General features: G+C 37.8%; 1 protein-coding gene and 1 long non-coding RNA gene across 2 annotated transcripts in view; both read right to left on the reverse strand.

Annotated features, from left to right (window-relative positions):
• Positions 1-18,605, reverse strand: part of PLCXD3 (phosphatidylinositol specific phospholipase C X domain containing 3) — an 87,808-nt gene that overhangs the window by 68,864 nt on the left and 339 nt on the right. The gene's annotated exons all lie outside the window — the stretch shown is intronic.
• On the reverse strand, positions 984-18,591 carry LOC146763817 (uncharacterized). Its single transcript, XR_014951276.1, has 2 exons — positions 3,954-18,591; positions 984-3,364 (listed from the first exon to the last, which is right to left on the reverse strand). It is a non-coding gene; the product is annotated as an uncharacterized LOC146763817 (long non-coding RNA).

The raw sequence follows: 18,605 nt of genomic DNA on the forward strand, positions 1-18,605 counted from the left end.
TCACTTGGTCAGTGCATTCAAGAAGGACCTTTTTGTAATTTTAATTTACTAGCTCCCAAAGGTTTGTAAGCTGCTGAACCAGGGTCACAGCCACACTGCACCCTATTCACATTCTGACTTTTCCTGCTTTGAGCATATGGATAAGCATTTAGAATTTAAGCTTCTATAAAACATCTCGAGAACAAAGCTCTACCCAAGCAATTTTTGATGACAAAAGTATTAGACTTTAGATAGAAAAACTTAACACAAAATATTGCTAAAAACCATGTATTTCCTTATTGCCATAACTTGTTCTGTCTCACACAATCTACCCCACTGTGGTCTATGTTTATAAATTCATTCTAAAGAGTCCGCATTTGACATCTTACTCTGCTTCAGGGAATGTAAAAATCCAAAGAAAAACCCTTACCAAACATTACTTTTTTCTTCCAAAAAAGGATTAGAAGAAGAAGTACCTAATTGCAATGCTACAAAATAAAAGTTTGATTTTTAAAATATTGAAGAGGAAAAATATCACAAGAAAGGTGAAAAGACAGTGAGAGTAAGGAAAACAAAAATTCTACAAGTCAATGTGATTACACTATCTGTTATGTAAAGCAAATAATTAAGTCTAATAGCTATGAATGGAAGAAATAAAGTGATAAAAAAAATAGTTCTAAGAAATTGCTGAAGCCATGATTAAATATCCTTGATTAACTGTTCCACAGCTACTGTTCTTTGTTCAGTCTGGAGAGCAATATTGTCCCAGCCTACATATCCTCTATAATGTCTTAGTGAATATTTTCAGATATCACTGCCTGCTTCTGGCTCCTAAAAACCCAATTTCTTCTCCTTAAAGCCAAAAAATTATTCAGTGCTTCAGGGCATATACAGGTGAAGCAATTATTTAATCATCCAGGTGATACTCTTCCTGAAGCAGACAGCAAAATTGGCATTGCAGTGAAATATCCTTTCATAACCTTGCTAGAAGTAGCCTCTGTCTCTTGAAGATTTTTTTTTTTAATTTTATGTATTTAATACAAAATAGTGATAATGGTTTGGTTTCCAATAGAAATCTCTGCAAAGTGGTGAGACTACCATACTTTCCAGGACACGTAGGTAACAGAAAAAGGCTTACTTTTGCTAGACCTAAATTAACAAGACATGGCCTTTCATAAAATATTTCCTATATTATTTAATTTGCTAAGCAATAGCATTAATTTTTTATGTGCGTTCAACTATTAATCTGCACCTACACATTCTATTGTTCAAGAGTCCCTAAAGGTAGTATTTTACAGGAAAATAAAAAATTTACATGGCTGGTTTACAGAAGAGAAAAACCCAAGGGATTAACAGACAATATCTGTAGATTCACACCAAAATCTTAGTAGACTAGACTGTTCAACAAACATAGATTGCAACAACTAACTCCACAAAAGTTGCTTTAAAACAGGCTGGATACTTTAACTCTTGAGTGTTCCCAGCACATCTTGGCTCTTTGCCAGGAGTTTCCATCACACAACTCCTGTTTCTGATCTAAACCCATACTCACAAAAACCAGAAAAATGTAACATAAGCAGTTAAAAACAAAACTGAAAAAAGAAATAAAATCTGCATTTCAGACATCACAGAAAGGGAAGCTTTCAACTAGAAACTTTAATATGTGTAGTTTCAGTAAAGTACAGCATTCTGTACAGGGGCATTCATCTCCCCGCAAATGAATCCTTTACAATAAATAGAATATTCATAAAATGACCCAGACATAAGTTAGAAAACACTCAAGGCATGGAAAAACTCACAGAATAAAAATCCTTAGAGGCTGACCTGAGAGGCTTTCTGAATAGAATAGATGGAAGTTTCTCCTGGTCCTGAAAAAGAATGCATCCCTCCATTCAGCAGCACCAAAATACTTAGAAGTGTTTCAGTAAAAGAAAAGCAAAGTTTATGTCAGTTTTTGTAGCTGGCATAACTGCAAGAGTATACAAAACAGCTAGCGGATCTGTCCCTGCCTTTTCCTGGAACTCTGCATACAGTCACTTCTGGAGAGCAGGACAATGGGGAGATGGCAGTACTGCTATTTACATGTCACTTTAAGCATAACACTTCAGTTTGAAATAAATACTTTGGGTTTGATACAGCTTGCAATTACTGAAAAAAAATACATTTTCAATGACTGAAGTAAAACTTTTAGTTTTTGAATGAGAGAATGCCTACAATCTATCCCAAATGGAGTATTCCTTTTTTTTTGCTCTCTTTCATCAACTGCAGATGAGGAAAAACACTTGTTAGCTTCCAAGTTCTTTTCCTCACAGTACAACATTTACTGGAAAATGGACAACAACAGTAAAGGTATTTCAGATCAAGGTTGCTTTACCTCTAAGGCCACAATAAGGAATGGTTATTGATGCTGGACTGTTACCTTGCATGGAAGAAATCAGTTCAAGCCATGGAATAATTCAATTCAAAAGACTCCACAGCAACTCTGAAGCCTCATGCTAAGATGGAGTGCTTTTTCTGGAAAGAACTCTGATCTCACTTTTAACAGATTTCTCTTCTCTATCAGTTATTCTAGCAGTCTCATCAGTAAAAACAGTCAGTTTAATTTCAAGCTGAATATATATGGAGAAAAATGACATTTATATTTCACTTCTTGACTACCCCCAGAGTATGCTGTGATAGTTATAATCCTACCAGAAAGCCATTCTGAAAAATCATTGCTCATATTCATTAACCAGACTCAGAAACATTTTCATACCCTGTAGGAAGAGACAGCTCCATCAAAAATATGACTCTCACAGGGTCTCTAATGCCAGCTTTCTTCATGGTCTTAATGTAGCAAATGGTCTCTTCAGCATTTCATAATTTCTAGTATCAGAATAAAGTGTGTCATTAAAAGCTGTAAAATGACAACTCATGGAATAACTTATGGGACATCATCTTCAACTGACACCCAAGGACACACAGAATGAAATAAACAGGCAGGGCAAAGATCTCAGCATCTTCTCCTGGTATCGCCAGCTTCCTTCTCTTCCCTTTAGTTGGGATAAGGCTCATCATTTGCTCTTCTTGAGGCTTTGGAATTCAGCTTTGACATACTAAACAGCAACACCCTCTTCCTAGGCAACCAGAGAACAGTGATTATGGAGCACAGCATAGGCAAAAATATACTTTTATACAGAATGACACTGTCACATACCTGGACTTAGAACACAATTTGAAAGGCATAATGCCTTCATGAGAGTAAAAAGAGGACTGCATTAAGGGTGGAAGGGCTGTTCAAGCTGAATGAGCAGCGTAACAAATACTGTGGTGATTGTGGGGTTTTGGCTTGGTTCTTTCTTTCATTTGCAGATACAAGGATAGCTCAGAAAGTCAGCATCACTGCCTAAAAAAGAAGATGATAATTTGGTATCAAGTGGACTCCCCAATAGGTACCCCAGCATTTTAACACACATATTCAGAAACTGTGCAAATTTGAAGTAACAGGAATTCTTTTTCAGTGCATATCACAAGAAAAGCTTCTGAGAGGGAGACACTAGTAATTTTTCCACATCACCAGACCTTTTGTTTATCTTCACCTTATGGAAGTATTCTACAAAACAAGACATGACTAGCACCTCAGAAAACCTCATGGAGAGATCAAATTTTCTGTCTGGATCTTGCAGAGGTTAAGGATGAAATGCTGCCAGAGAATAACAACAGTGTAGGCAGTACCCAAAAATAATAGTTGAGCCAGCCTAGCTGAAATCTGATGAGAAGTGAGCTACAGACAACAACTAGGGAACTGCCTGATACAGTATGTGGTCAGGTATGTCCTATGGGTCAGAGACAGCTAACCTCAAAGTATCACTGCATATTGAAAAATAGCATTACTTTTAATTGTTAATATATGTCCCTGCGTCTTCCCTGCTTTACATTTTCTTCTAGGATAAAATGTGATTTGACTCCAGCAAATAACTAAAATATAAACTTACTTGTCACTGAGTTGCCCCAATGACTAATAAAGGCCCAACTGGAGGTTGTCATCCTCCAGTTAAGAAGAGGCTTCTCATAGTATAAAGAGTTCTATCAGCAGGCTGGTTCATCTGGTAAGAGAAAAAGAATCCATAATTTTCTGTTTGTTAAGTAGTGACTTCTGCATAATCATTAGGCTGTAATTTAATTGGTTCAGATTCTGCCACACACACAACAACCTAGACACAGGCTCCAAGGCCACAGATGTTGACTCTTTACCAGACAGAGCTACTCATCACAAAACTTCACTACAAAAGAGTACTGCATTCTGACAGAGCTTAAGATGCCCCCTACAGAGAAGAGCTCAGGGAACAAATCATGTCACATAAAAAAATTCAGTCTTCTAGTGCCTGCCCAGGCTTCTCATATGGATGGGAAAACCATTTACCAAGGCATTCGCAGCATCAAGTTTATACAGCAACAGCTGTGGTAAATCACCCATAGTCTGGATTAACTCTCTAAATTTACAATACCCTTTCAAACTTGTCCCTGATGAAGAAATTGGATTAACTCTCTAAATTTACAATACCCTTTCAAACTTGTCCCTGATGAAGAAATATAAATGCATCTTAATTGCAATTCTCTAAACTATTTCTTCTAAATGCTTTCTGCCAGAAAGTAATCTCAATTCAAGAAAAATTAACAAGGATGGATGAACACTTTTCATCTCTTAAGAAGTTTCTGGAAGTGTTTTGTGGAGAGTTCTCTCATGAGTAAACTTTACAAATATGGTGCCAGCCTACAGCAGACAGGTGCATCAGCTGCAACAGATGATGACCAGTGCTTCTGGGAACAATCTGACATTATCCACATGCATAACGTGTAATTCTTAGAGATGGTCCTGTGCAGGGCCTTGCTAGTCCCTCCCAACTGAGCTTATTCTGTGAATACTGCATCTTATTTGCAGCCACACCAGACCCACCTCCTCTTCATGAACCATCACAGTTCTGAGCATGTGTCTGTCTTAAGTTGCAAATGCAAGATAGTGAAAAAAATTGAAATTAAACAGGACCCAAACATTGCAGCAATGAAGAAGCGCCCTGGTACGCAGTTTTACCAGTTCAGTGCTGCTTTCACCAGTAAGCCATTCAGATTGTCTGGATGCAAACACTTACCAAGATTTATTTTGGATTTTTTAGGCAGTATCACACACAACAGGACAACTGTAAAGAAGTTTTAACCTGTTGCTTTGACAAAGTCATTAATCAGCCTAGCTCTTCATTCCCAAAGAAATGCCTTGAAGCTTATTTTTCTGTAGTCGTCATGAATTCACTTCCAAGAAAAGCAGCAGGAAGTGTGTAACAGTAGGCACAGGCCTACAGCAAGTACCCTTTTACGGCTTCAGTAATTTGATATTCTGATTGAAATTAAAGCTATAAAAAAATTTTGTCAACAGCTTTGACTTTAAGCATCCTAGCTTGGCACTCATAAAGTATTTCAATACTGCAACATTGCTTGATCACAGCGCCAAATTGTCAGAACACAGCCCCCTTCTGCTGTGAGCTTGCAGAACCTTTTACCTGCATGGTTTATCACTCACTTGACTCAAACTTCATAGCAAATTCTCTCACATTCACATTTTTTTAAAGTAAGGCCTGAGCTGCAATATATATACACAGTTCTCTCCAAACAGGGGTGCTGAGTACGAAAATTTACTAGATGGGGTATCGCAGTAATGCATATTTTTGAAGCACACATAAGAACAGCAGAAGTAAAATAGTCTTTTCAGAACCCACAAAAAACTTAGCAGCTGGTGAAATGCCTGGGTATATCCTGTTATTTGACAATAAAATGTTGGCCTTGTTACTGTAAAGTTCACTTATTTTCCCCAACAGCTGTGTAATTAATACCTGTGTCCCTTATTTCTGAGCGCACATTTTCCTTAACTTTTGCTGAAGTCTTCAAAGCAAAATCAGCCAACAAAAGACTCCTGGGCTATGCTTTAGATGCTTTCTGAAGCAATGTTTTGCAAAGAGATGTAGCTAAATCTGGCACCCCTTAATCTCCAGGCAAAGATTTAGGGTAGCAACCTAAATGGCTCATCTGCATCCTTACAGCCTTCAGAATATTTATGTCTCTTTTTTTTCACTTTATTCTCTCTCTTGCATCATTTTGGGAGCATGGTGCCTTCATGTTTTCAGGCAATGTTTATGAGGCTTCCAAGTGCTCACACCTTGCCTCTCTCCCCACTAGAATACATTCAAGATTACAGCAATATGCAACATGCTTAACAACCTTTGCATCAGGAAAAATCCCTCACTTTGGTTCTTTGCACAGGTGACTAAAGGACACAGATAAAACCAGTTGCCTGTGGTTCCCAGACTGAAAGGGGAAGAAGTGCTGCCAGATGCTGCTAGTGTCCACTGCAGTGTCGAGGCAGTGCTCCTAGACAGCACATGCAACCCCTAATGTAAGAGTCAGAATGTGCTGCTAACTAATCTCCATTGCTCTGCAGAACTTGCAAACCTCCCATTTATTTGGAGCTGCTGTAACCCTTTATTTGATTCTCAAGTGAGGCCAGAAACCTTATCTCCGGCAGCTCACCCTCTAATCCATGAAGATGTGCCAAACAACTTGCAGCCTGGTTTCACCTCTGACTGGGCCTTCTTTTCAGAGACCACTTCAGAGATGGGTGATGTAATGCAGTGCTCTGTATGCCATCACATTTTATGCACGTGTTGCTTTTCTGTGAAAAATGTTTCCTTTCCTTGCTAGTATGACATAGTGCAAAGCACACAAATCTCATGTACAAGACACAAAAACCTGACACATCTGCTGTCATGAGAAGCTTTGTATACCTCTTTCTCCTCTATGCTTGGGAAAATGCATGGCTTGAAGGTCAAGTCACTAAATTAAGATCTATAAGACACAGGTTCATTTTCTAATCCTGCCTCAGCATCCATTATTTTAATCAAGTAATTTAGTTTTCCTGTCAACAAAACATCCTGTCATAATAGAGAAAATAATCCTTTATAATTTGTGTTTAATATGGAGGCTGTGGAGATGGCTAAAACATGCACACACTTTCCATACTCCAACCATTTCTTTCAGACAAGCTTTAAGCCTATGTCTTTGGCTCAAGCATCAGCAAAAGCCAGAAGTGAGAAGCCGTGTCCTAGCCTCACCACCAGTATTTTCACACGCTGGTATAGAGGTCTATCTGCTTGGCAGGACTAATGTCAAAGTCACCATCACCATGTCTGATCACTTGCTCTGTGATGTCCCAAGGATCTCCAGCTCTACTACTTTTCTCAGTGCTCTATCCAGGTATTAAAAACTCAATCAATCCTTATCTTCAATTCAATACAGAAATCCATGCAGTGTTTTTGACAGATAATCTTCTGTTCTTCTCAGCATAATTTAAACTATCTGTTTTCAAGCCATCACACAGCAATGCAGTATGAAAATCCAGACTAGATCAGAGACGAAAGGAAGAGGACTGGTCTTTTGGAAGAAGTTGTTCAAAAGAGGCATGATGAATCTTGGTGTTCCAGGGCTTCAGAAGACATAGCAATATTGCTGTTATGAAACAACTGTATACAGCCTCAAATAACCCAAATTTTAAAGCACTTTCTTGAAGAGTATTTTTTGTTCAATGCCAATCTCAATTCCATAGTAATTCCAGGGGGAAAAATTACTACATCTGCATTGGGAGATGCAAAAACAAAGACATTTCAAACTTTGCTTACTCTTGCATCAACATCTTAAAAGAGATGTTGAGACTTTGAAAATAAGCTAGTTTGTCTTTGAAATACCTTGGTCTAAATATTAAAGCACATTATTACAAATAAATGTTAATACACCATGTTTTCTACAGTAAAAAGGAGTAAGTCTGTGAAAGGCCTGCTACCTCAAACACCATTACAATACAGATAAAACCCAAAATATTACTTAGTGGTATTTCAGTCTCAAAATAATCAATTAGACTATATGCTATTTCCTCCTCTTCTGTACATAAGGGTTTGATCTAGCACCATTAGTTGTCACAGTGTATGTGTCAGCTGACTTTACAATAGAATAGGTAAAATCCCCAAACGTGCTTTTCTCTTGTTGTTCCCTGATTTATATTTAGATCATAAGCAAAGACAATGGAATTTTTTGACAAAGCTTAACTGTAAATATGGTGATTTTTTACTCTGAAGATAGATTATATTTTCTTTAATTTAGCTATTTAATAATGGTCCACTTAAAGACTATAAGCAACACAAGCTGGTACTTTTCTTTCTGACAAATGCATTACAATGGGCATTTTAGAGGGCCATATTTAAATTCATCATGTAGTCAGCATTGCTTTCTTCAGCTGTTCAGAGCAATTTATTCATCAAGGGCTAACTGAGGCACACACAGTTCAACCCTGCATAGTGAACAAAGTAAAAATACAGTTACTGCTCTGATTTAGACACATTTTATGTAGATCTGCATTTACACATGGTATAAGGCAGTGAAAAACCAGAGTCAGTTAGATTAATGTTAAAATTTCACCTCTCAGTGAGTGAATCCTGTTATCCAATAAACTGCTGGAAATTAATCCGAAGGAAAAAAGAGCACATGAACCATGAACTAAGTAGAACTTATGAGAAAAGTTCACTTTAAACACAGTAGTTCTCTTCTCTCATCCAGGATCCTTCCTGGTTTGCCTGTAAGTTTGTCTGAATTTTTAAAACACATTATTTTGTCTTACATAATAACTTGTGAGCACTGTTTTAATCTAGAAGGCAGAAAAACAGGCATGTTTATCTTATCCCCACTTACTTTGAAGTGTCATTTCCAATTAGAATACTTGTCCATATCTCTATTGGTTTTACACATACTCTGTTTCTGGCCTGTATCCCACCCTTAAGACAAAGCTGAAGTAACACCTGATGAAAAGTGAGATGTAAAAGGGATTTCATTTTGCTTCTTGGCTTCTGTGTTGCAAGAACAGCATGTTCTTGTAGACAATAGCATTTCCAAAATGAAAAGGTATTTTCCCACACTTGACTTGGAGAAGCTGCTTTCAAGGAATTTAATTTGTTTATCAGCACTTCTGAATACTTTTTGAAATACAAAACCAATTAATAAAACCTAAAAATTACAATCAAACACCATCATCTTATTTCTCCATGGGAAAATTCAAGGCAATTCACAGCCTAAAATAGATGGCTTGAAGATTAAGAAACCTTATCTCTCTTAGCATATCTGGGAGAGCCATGCTGAAAAAAGGTAAAAATACAGTTCTGAAAAGTACACAGGCCAGAAGAGTAAAAGTGTAGGGGGGAACATCCCTTTATTCTCACCTTGTCCTTGAGCCTTTTCCATGACATAGATCAGAGATGATACCAAAGCCAAGGCACTGAACTTACTGTACCTTTGATCTCCCTTCAGCACAGCACTTCTCCCTGGCCCTAGACCTCCACCTTCACCCCGTTTAACCCTGTTTCAATCCAGACACAAAATAGGGGTCTCCTGTAAAACTAAAGTCACTTCTCAATAGCAGAGATTACTCTTGATTTTATGAAGGATGAAGCCTCAAAGGAAACAGTAAGAATTCTGTGGCATACAAAGCATATAATAAGCAACTAGGAACTGAAATCCCAGTATGGACCAGATCACCCAACCTTACAGTGACTTGTTCTGACCCCTGCAGGGCAAGAGGATGTGACAAGGCCAAATACATAATGGCACAAAAACCAACCATTTCTTTGCAGCACCACCACCACCACCACATCATCCTAAGCTCTCCAAGAAGTCAGCATTGATTTTATTGGTTCAATCACTGTTTTCAGCAAAGAGAGACTAAAGCATTGCTAACCAGTTCATTAAAACTGGTCTTAGAAATCCCAGTTTTCTCCATATTCCATATATTCCACACTGTGATTTCTAAAGGAAATCCTGCCTCATGCACACCAGAAGCAACAGCATTCCTTTGTACATGTGCTGTTCATGTCCTTCACAGTGTCCCTTGGCTTCTCTCCCCTATTATGCAGCTACATCCAAAAATTACTGAAGCTGGCCTGTTTTCTCCTTATGTATTGTCAACTTATAAAATGTTTCTCAAAACACTCACTCAGCACATGCACTAAATAACACTTGGCTAACGGCATGAGTCCAGCTCCCGCTCACAGTAAGAGCCTGCACTCCTAGATAAGCCTTGAGGCGTGTCTAGACATGTGTTCCCCATTTCCATCCTGGACAGCACCTGGTTTGAGGTGATATCTCCTACTTGAAAGAAGAATGGCTGTCAATTTTGCACTAGAAACAGAGGAAGGCAGAATTCCAACTGAGCAATGCTTTGCAGATTACAGTTCATCAAAACTGAGTATTTCCATATCACTGGCAAAGTTTCACTTCAACCATGGAAATGGTGAGATAACTATACAAGGTGGAGGAAAAGTTAAAGGATTAAAAACAAAACAAATCAAACAAACACACAAACATGGCCCAAATCAGACAATTCCAGGTTTAGATTCACATGGTCTAAGTGTCCTGAATTTAAACATATAGGTTGTCGATACAAAAAAAAAAAAAACAAAAAAACACAAAAAAAAAAAAAACCAAAAAAAAACAACAAAAAAAAACACACACAAAAAAAAAAGAGCTGATGCAGCCCCCTAAAAGTGATTTTTTTTAAAGTGCAATGAGGAATCAGATTAATGCAGACAAAGACAGCATCTGCTACTCAAGTGTCCAAGCTAGATCTTTGCCTCTTCCAATTAATATCCTCTCCCTTTTCATGGCTTAGGTTAACTAGGGAATTTCTGTCCAAAACCAGCTTCATCCAGCCTGTTTATCCCAGTGAATGAATTAGTCCTACCATGGTGCTATGCAGAATGCCAACACAATCTTAATTGATTTCCAGCAATGGAAAAAGCAACTGGCAGGTGCCTCTTGCAACAGCTTCAAAGTAATCTCCTGATCTGCCCACCACACACAGATGAGTCCCTTTGGAGAGGCAGACACTTTAAGTCTGAGGGAAACCATCCAAGTGTCTTCCATTTTTGGATCACATGATGGGAATACACATCCTCACACATGAAATACAAGCAACACCACTACATCAGCTTGCATGGCTTCTCATACAGTGTTCCTGGACATTATCTACACAATAAGAACAGTCACGCAAAATTTGAGAGTTTCAACAAAAAGAAAGAAGACTAATCCTAAAATAGCAAATCTCTTGGGATTCCTGTACTAGCACCTAGAATGAGCAATGAGCACCTGCTCAAACTTCCCCATTGACAAAGCACTTTTGGGTAGCATGCCCAATGGATGGAAAACAGCACTCCATCAAAAGTTTTTTGTGAGCTTTGCAGTATAAAACAAACACCTTTTCTTCCAAAGTGCAGCCTAGGTGTCAGTGAAATTTTCCACAACCCACTGAGAAGACTTCCTAACCCAGCTCTCCTCCTAAGGGCAAAGACAGCCTCAGTATCATTGGTCTCCTTCAGATTACCAGACCCAGATCACAAATCAGTAAACATGGCAGAGATTTCTAGCAGGTGTCTTAAGATTTCTAATAGCTGTCTTAAGATCATTAAGCAGCTTCACAGTTAATGAAAATGGGTGAAACTTTTCCATATCTCTTCCACATTTTAGTGGCAGACATCTAAGTAAAACACCAGAAGACAGTTGCAGTCATGTGCTGGTTCAGGAGAGGTACAAACACGCCATTTGGTTTTGGTGTGAACACCCAGACTAGTGTGAAGCATGTATTTTTGAAACATGTATTTTGAAGGTCCAAGATCTAACAGCAGATTTAGCAAAGCTAACAAACTAATAACCTTTGAGGCTCTAAAGCATTAATTTGATTGCATAGCACTACATGTAAATCATCTTTTCTACATTTTTCTTACTCTCACTTAAATCCCAGTTTAGCAACCTTTCATAATTATAAAATAAAGCTGCATAGCTGCCAATGTATAAACAAAAGCCAAGCGTCTAATAGGATTTTAAAAAATTCTATTAAACAACAAAACTACTATGGATGACAGCATGACAACAAGCTAAAGGTTGAAGTATACTATTCATCTCACTGGAGTTTATTCTGTTAAAAAAAAATGGCTACAGAATTTATTAAAGGCTAGATTAGTTCAGTGGCCTTTATCCTTTTTTTTTTTTTTTAATTACAAGCAAAATTCATAATGCAGTAGACTTCATGGATGGGTTTTTGCCTTGGTGGCAGCAGCACATGTCATGTATCTTCAATCATCTGAAACATCCTAAGTGATATAGACAGAAGGGAGCAAAGCTTGGAAACAAAACAAAGGAAATCCATTTCTTCTTTACATCCTCCATCTTTTTTCAGTATTCTGCAACATTTTATTTTCATAGCTGAAACACTAATTATTTAAGCATGATGCATGTGAACTAACCAGGTAAGAGATGGATGAGCCAATGACTAACTTTACTTCATATAAAGAGAGACACCATTTTAAAAGAAAGCAAAGCATCTGAAAAGTGTTTTAGCAATTTTTTTTCAATTACATTATGATGAAAACTGAAATGGTGTTAAAATAGACAGAAAAAATAGAAACCTAGACTTTCTAAAATGAAATTATATAATTCAGCCTTTATGTATGGTTATTAGCTGACACTATATAGCTATTCAAAATAATGGAAAAGATTAAACCGAGGCTTGCTACTATAAATCAAATGAAAAACCATTCAACTTTGCAAACATTTGGATTAAAATCCAAACCTTCAGATTTTGAACTACATTTCTTCTCAATTATATTGCTTGCAGTGTCCCAAGGGCTATACTGTAGGGATTGCACAAGGAGATCTATTTACAAATTAAGCACCTATAATTTGAATGTACTTTGAAGAAAGGATAAAATGGGCATGAAAGTTATTCTACCTGGAACTGGCTGCTCTTTGAAGAGTAGAATGGTTAAAAACAAATCTGTCTACTAAATCTGAATGCTGTTTATAAATTATATACAATTAATTTCTAAAAGTTGTGAGCAGTTTAATTATTATTTCTTTACAGAACAGTAGAAGAGATTGCACAGCACTCTTAGGTGGCATAAAGTTACAGTCTGCATAACTTTTTCTACCTAGGATCTGCATTTTAAACTACTTACACAGTTAAGTGCATGTCACAGCTGAGCATCTTCAAAGCAAGATCCATCTTGCATGAAAGATAAAAGTTCAAGTTGCAATATAGTAAGAACCATAGGAAATTATCAAACATAAAACACACACCAAACACAAAGTTAAAAACTGTCAGAAGGTAAGGGCAGTCTGGATACACAGAACAGTCAAGAAATTTTCAGACAAGAGATTAAAAATCCCAGCAGTTCATTGAGTTGGAAAGACAGAAATAATTCCAGATGGCAACAAAGCTGTTCCCTCTGCCACACCTGCCACGGTGGCAGGATGCAAGGCAGGTTGGAGAAGGCAGTTCTGCTGGAACTGAGCTGCAGGAGACACAGTGGACAGAGATTGCTGGATTAATAAACAGCCCCTGTTGGGAAACCAAGCAAAGGAAGTTTCGAATTACCTCGGACAGCAGATGGGCAAGTAACCAAATAGTTTGAACTGTTTGATTTTTACAGCAGTTTGAGTAAACAAACAGCTTTATTTTGTGTGTGCTAGAAACATGTCACAGCAGGAGAAATTAATGGTGAATACCACAGGAAATTGTATCACGCAGAAATATTTCTGAACGGGTTGGAAATGACACATTAGCACATGTAAGGCCAGTGAGAAACTGTTTTGTGGATAAAAGTGATTGATGTAAAAAGAACGTCATCAAATTAAAAAAGAGCTATTATAAAGAAAAGTTAAAAGGACATTTGCTTATTTTCTGATCAGAAAAAAAGAAAGCATAAGGTACTTGCTTCTGGAAGAAAACCACTGAAAATTGAGTGCAAGGCACAGCAGAAAAGAAAGAACTCTTCTAGGTACATATATATGTCAAAAGGTAATGGGCAACTTTCATTACAGTTTTATTTATAAGTTTACCTGCATCACCAGTTTAAAGTTCTAGGCAAAGCTAATTTTGTACGGAATTGGACCCAGGCAAGTGAAGCAGAGGTATTCTGCTGACAAGGAGCAGACAGAAAAGGGTGAAACATATCCTGCATCTCAGAGACAATCACCCTTCACTCTTAAGCCAAATCCAAATCTTCGGCTATTCAAGATCAAAATTCAAGAACTTCCTAATACCATTTCAACATTGAAAATGCTATGTGTCTATATAACAAAAAGGAGGAACTTCTAGCCTTTTTTTAAGATTAAAGAATTTCCCCAGAGGGCGGAGAGTGGGGAATGTCTGTCCAACAAACAAAATATCACTTGAACATTTGCAAGCTGTTACAATGGAAGCTAAAATATTTGAAACAGAGCTGTTATGTTAATGTACCAGTGCTATCGTTCACAAAAAAGGCTAAAATATTCCAGTTGCATTTTCTTCTCCCAAGTCTCCCCATACCATCTTCAATATCCTAATACATCTCTGACATTTGACATTACCACACATCCTCCTCTTTGTTAAATAACTCCCAATGAGTTCTTTGCAAAGTATTATGATTGTGGGAAATAGAAATTTCAAGCCTCAGAGCCTTTTTCTAAAGATGGGTAGTATTAAAAAATTCCACCTGACAACTTCCTTCTTATTTGAGGTGAGCCAAGCTAGCTCTGCTGTGTCTAGCAATTGCTTTCCAGTTGATGGACAAAAAATGTATATGTCAAAAAAAAAAAAAATCCCATCTGAAAAACCACAGAAGCCAATGAGATCCTGGGAAACTACTTTTCACAAGAATTCTATTGTTCACATTGCATCTTCGTGCAACAAGACCACATGCTGAGGTCAGAGGTTTCATGTGCACAAGGAAATCAGAAACTCTCCTATGAAACAAAAGCCTGAAGAGTCACAGCTCTGGAAAGTTATGCACTCAAGAGATATTCTGGGTCTTAAATTAATTCAGAAGATTTTACCCACACTTTACAGACATAGACCTAGAATGCATCAAGACTGCTCATATGGCAGATCTTGGGCTAGTACCAGTTTTGGTGGAGGGATGAGTTACTTATGGAAGAAAATACTCTTTTCCATCATAAATTATTCTCATGGACTTCTCAGAGTCATGGAATATTAGCACCAGGTGAAAAGGCAACAATGACTGCACAAATTATTCATACAAAGAATCTGATATTAAACTAGACATATTTAAACACTGTCAGTGAGAAAGTTTATTGATCAGTAAGTGGAACAATTCATAAGGAAATGCTGCCTACTGATGTCTATTTACTGCACTGCATGTAAGTGATATGATCAACTCAGATTAAGGAAGGTGCATTGACACAGCAGAATACACAGGCTCTCCATACCTCACTTTTCAGCCTCAGCTTGGGAGCATGAAGATTTCAGTCCCATAAACATGCAGTGCCTCCAAAAACCTATTTCTTATCCTGGTCAAAGAGGCAAAGGCACTGACAAAGCCACATTTTATCGACTACTGAAAGATATCTTTCCCCCAAAGACTACAATCCACAGTCATCCAACTTTTTCTTAGACAAACTGTTGAGAGTTTAGCCAGGCAGATCCTTTAACACAAGAGGCAGTCTGCAAGCACTAGAAGACATACACCGTTAACTCAAAGTCCTAAGAATATATCCTTTCATTATTCTAATAGAAGATTAAATCTGTGTGGCATTTTCTGGAAACTAACAGATCATTTTATTTCCAAGGCATGCATACTGTTATCTGCTACCATTATCACTTGAGGAAAATCTGCCACTTGCAGCATAAGAGAACATAGACATAGTCAGCTCAAAGAAAGATGAAAACCTCATAGAAAATGCTTCATCATCATATTTGGCAGAAATTAAAATAGAAAAGTTTCTGACAGACAAAGCTGGCACATGCTATATTAGAGAATTCTGTCTCATCTAGAGGGTTCCTGCAGTTAGGAAAACAAAAAGAGCCAGCCTGAACTGTGGAGAATTAAATGAAGAGAAGAACCTAATGAAATACTAGAAAAATCCAGCACAAATTTATTATTTACAAAAGTATAAGGCGTGGTAAATAGTGTAAATTTGTACCTGCATATGCTTAGCAACTGAAAAATAAAAGGGTGTGAGCAACATTTTTAAACATATTATGAACAGATAATTCCTTCAACAATATAGTTTAAATACAATCATGACAGAGTGTTATGGGGCTTGTGCTTCTCTTTGCAACAGCTAAAATGATCCAAGCATGTCTGCGCAAAGACAACTGAGTGTATCACCTCAGTTCCAAGCACTCCTTCTAGACAATGAGAAATGTACTAATGATTTCTAAAACACTTCCCACCTAATACACTAGAACACACTTTGTAATGGAAAATTCATTCTAAGATTTTCAAGCTAATAGTTTGTTTTCTTCAACAGTAGTATTGTTGGACTCTGGCTCCAGAACTGAACTTCATCCAGCTGAAATAAGGTAAAAATCAGTATTCACTTTGTGCAAGGGAAATTTAAATCCTGCTAGGGAAAAGACAATGTAAATAAAATGCTATGAATACTTTAGTACTTAAGCACTAACTTCAAAAACAGTGAAAAATTCACAAGTTGACACTCTGAAGGTTTGGATTACATACATTCCTTGCATATTCTACTTGAATACTAGTTACATGCTAACAGCTATCATGCACACATTATTAATGCTCAGCTGTAGACATATGGGAGAAAACTTTCATATAAATTTTATTAATATTTATTAAAGGTTATTTGTTCTTAAAGGATGAAACCAATCCCATGTTAGCCCTTTTCCTTAATATTGTGCATGTCCACATTGCATGTCGAATATAATAATAAAGATAATGCTTAAACCACACTGATACCTATAGTCTGTGTGCCATGCTCCCTAGTTGACAAATTCAATGAACTATATTGCCACCCTCCCCATAAGACTCTATTTGCCAAACCTGGCATTTTAAAAGTAAGACAGACAGATAAGAGGTCTGTGTCAATTCACACTAACAGAAGGACAAATTTCAAAAGTCTTAACACTGTGGCACTCAGATCATACAAGTTTTTCTGCTAATTTCACAAAAAGCAAGTCTGTGTGCATTGATGTTATATGAACAAAATAGTTCTGCCAATGTAAGGGCTCAGTCTTTGCACTTACAGTCTGCAGAACTTGCCCACTGCTAAATGCTATATTGGGATTAACCAGCACAGCCCACTGTAAATTGGTTTGTTTGCTTGTTTTTAATTTAAACATGTTAACAAGGTCTGAAAGCTTGGATTATTACTGCCAAAGCTCTAAGAAATGTCCACTTTGAAAAACTGTGGAGAGTTTTTAGAAAGAGACTATAAGAAAGTAACAGCGAGATCTTGGTGAGATAGATGTACCAGTAACAGCCTCGTGATGCTCCCTTTGGTAAAAGAAGTCACTTAATAGTGATGCATAACAAAGGCAATTTCTTGCATCTGGAAGAAAGTTAAGTTTCATAATATCTCCTCAAACCAGGAAAAAGGCTCTAAAACAATATATTTAACCTGAAAACCACCACACATCCAAAAGAGAATAATTTCTCATCATGCCAATATTCCACAAGAACATTCCACAGTTTGTGGATTAATAAACAGTTATTACACTGGAAGATTTTTACAGCTCCAACAGAATTTGATGGAACAATTGCAGATGATGGGTTCCTATGCCTTGGTTTTAAAAAAAAAAAAACAAGTTTTATACAGGATATATTCAACCAACAGCAACACACAGTGTAGCAAGTAAAATGCTAGGTATAGCTTGTGTAAACTATAAGAAACTAAGAGACAATTTTAGAAGAGTACACCTGTGTCTAAATGAAACTATGGAAAAAACATTCTTGCAAATATCAGCTGCTATTACATTGTTCTAAAGTATCTTTAGCATTATAAAAACTGGTGTAACACAAGCACCTACTACAAGAAACTTGCAAGAAGTGAACATTTCTCATAAGAAGCTTAAAAGACATTAGGGCTTCACCATCTCTGAAATCTCATTCCAGTTAGACACCTTAGAGTGGAAGGCTGCTGGTAAAGAGGTCTTGCAAAATCTTGAGGTGCTCCCTCAAACCCGAGGTGATCTGAAACAATTACAGGTTTGCCTTCTAACATGTATTTTGCCTAAGTCTACAACCATACTTAATATCTTACAAAAAAAAAAAAAAAAAAAAAAAAAAAAGAAAAAAAGAAAATACTGAGACAGGACAGAAAAGAGTTCGTAGTCTGAACATCATCACCTGCCATCCCTCATCTTATTTAAAACTGTGTTAAGATCGAGCGTTTTCTGACAGCGACATGACATGAAGCCGCACACTGCCGCAGCCTGCCACCCCTCCCGCAGCCGCAACCCTGCGTCCGTGCCCGCTCTGACCGACCTCGCCGCACAAGTTTAGGGGGAAAGGGGCAGTATGTGGCATTTAGATGCTAGGCGAGGTTTACTGCTCAGGCTGTTACGCCAGTCCGGCGTTACGGGAACAGGCTCCCTTCCCTCCCCGACACCAGGTACAGCCGCGCACTCCGCGCCCGCCGCCCCACAGCCGCTCGCAGCGCTGAGACGCCGGAGACGCGTCCCGCCGCCGCCTCTGCTCGCACCTGCCCGCTCGCTCCCACCCACTGCCACGGGCAGTGCAAGGCAGCGCGGTCAGGGACGG

This window comes from Lonchura striata, chromosome Z (assembly GCF_050655825.1).
Source record: "Lonchura striata isolate lonStrDom1 chromosome Z, ASM5065582v1, whole genome shotgun sequence".
Taxonomy (NCBI): domain Eukaryota; kingdom Metazoa; phylum Chordata; class Aves; order Passeriformes; family Estrildidae; genus Lonchura; species Lonchura striata.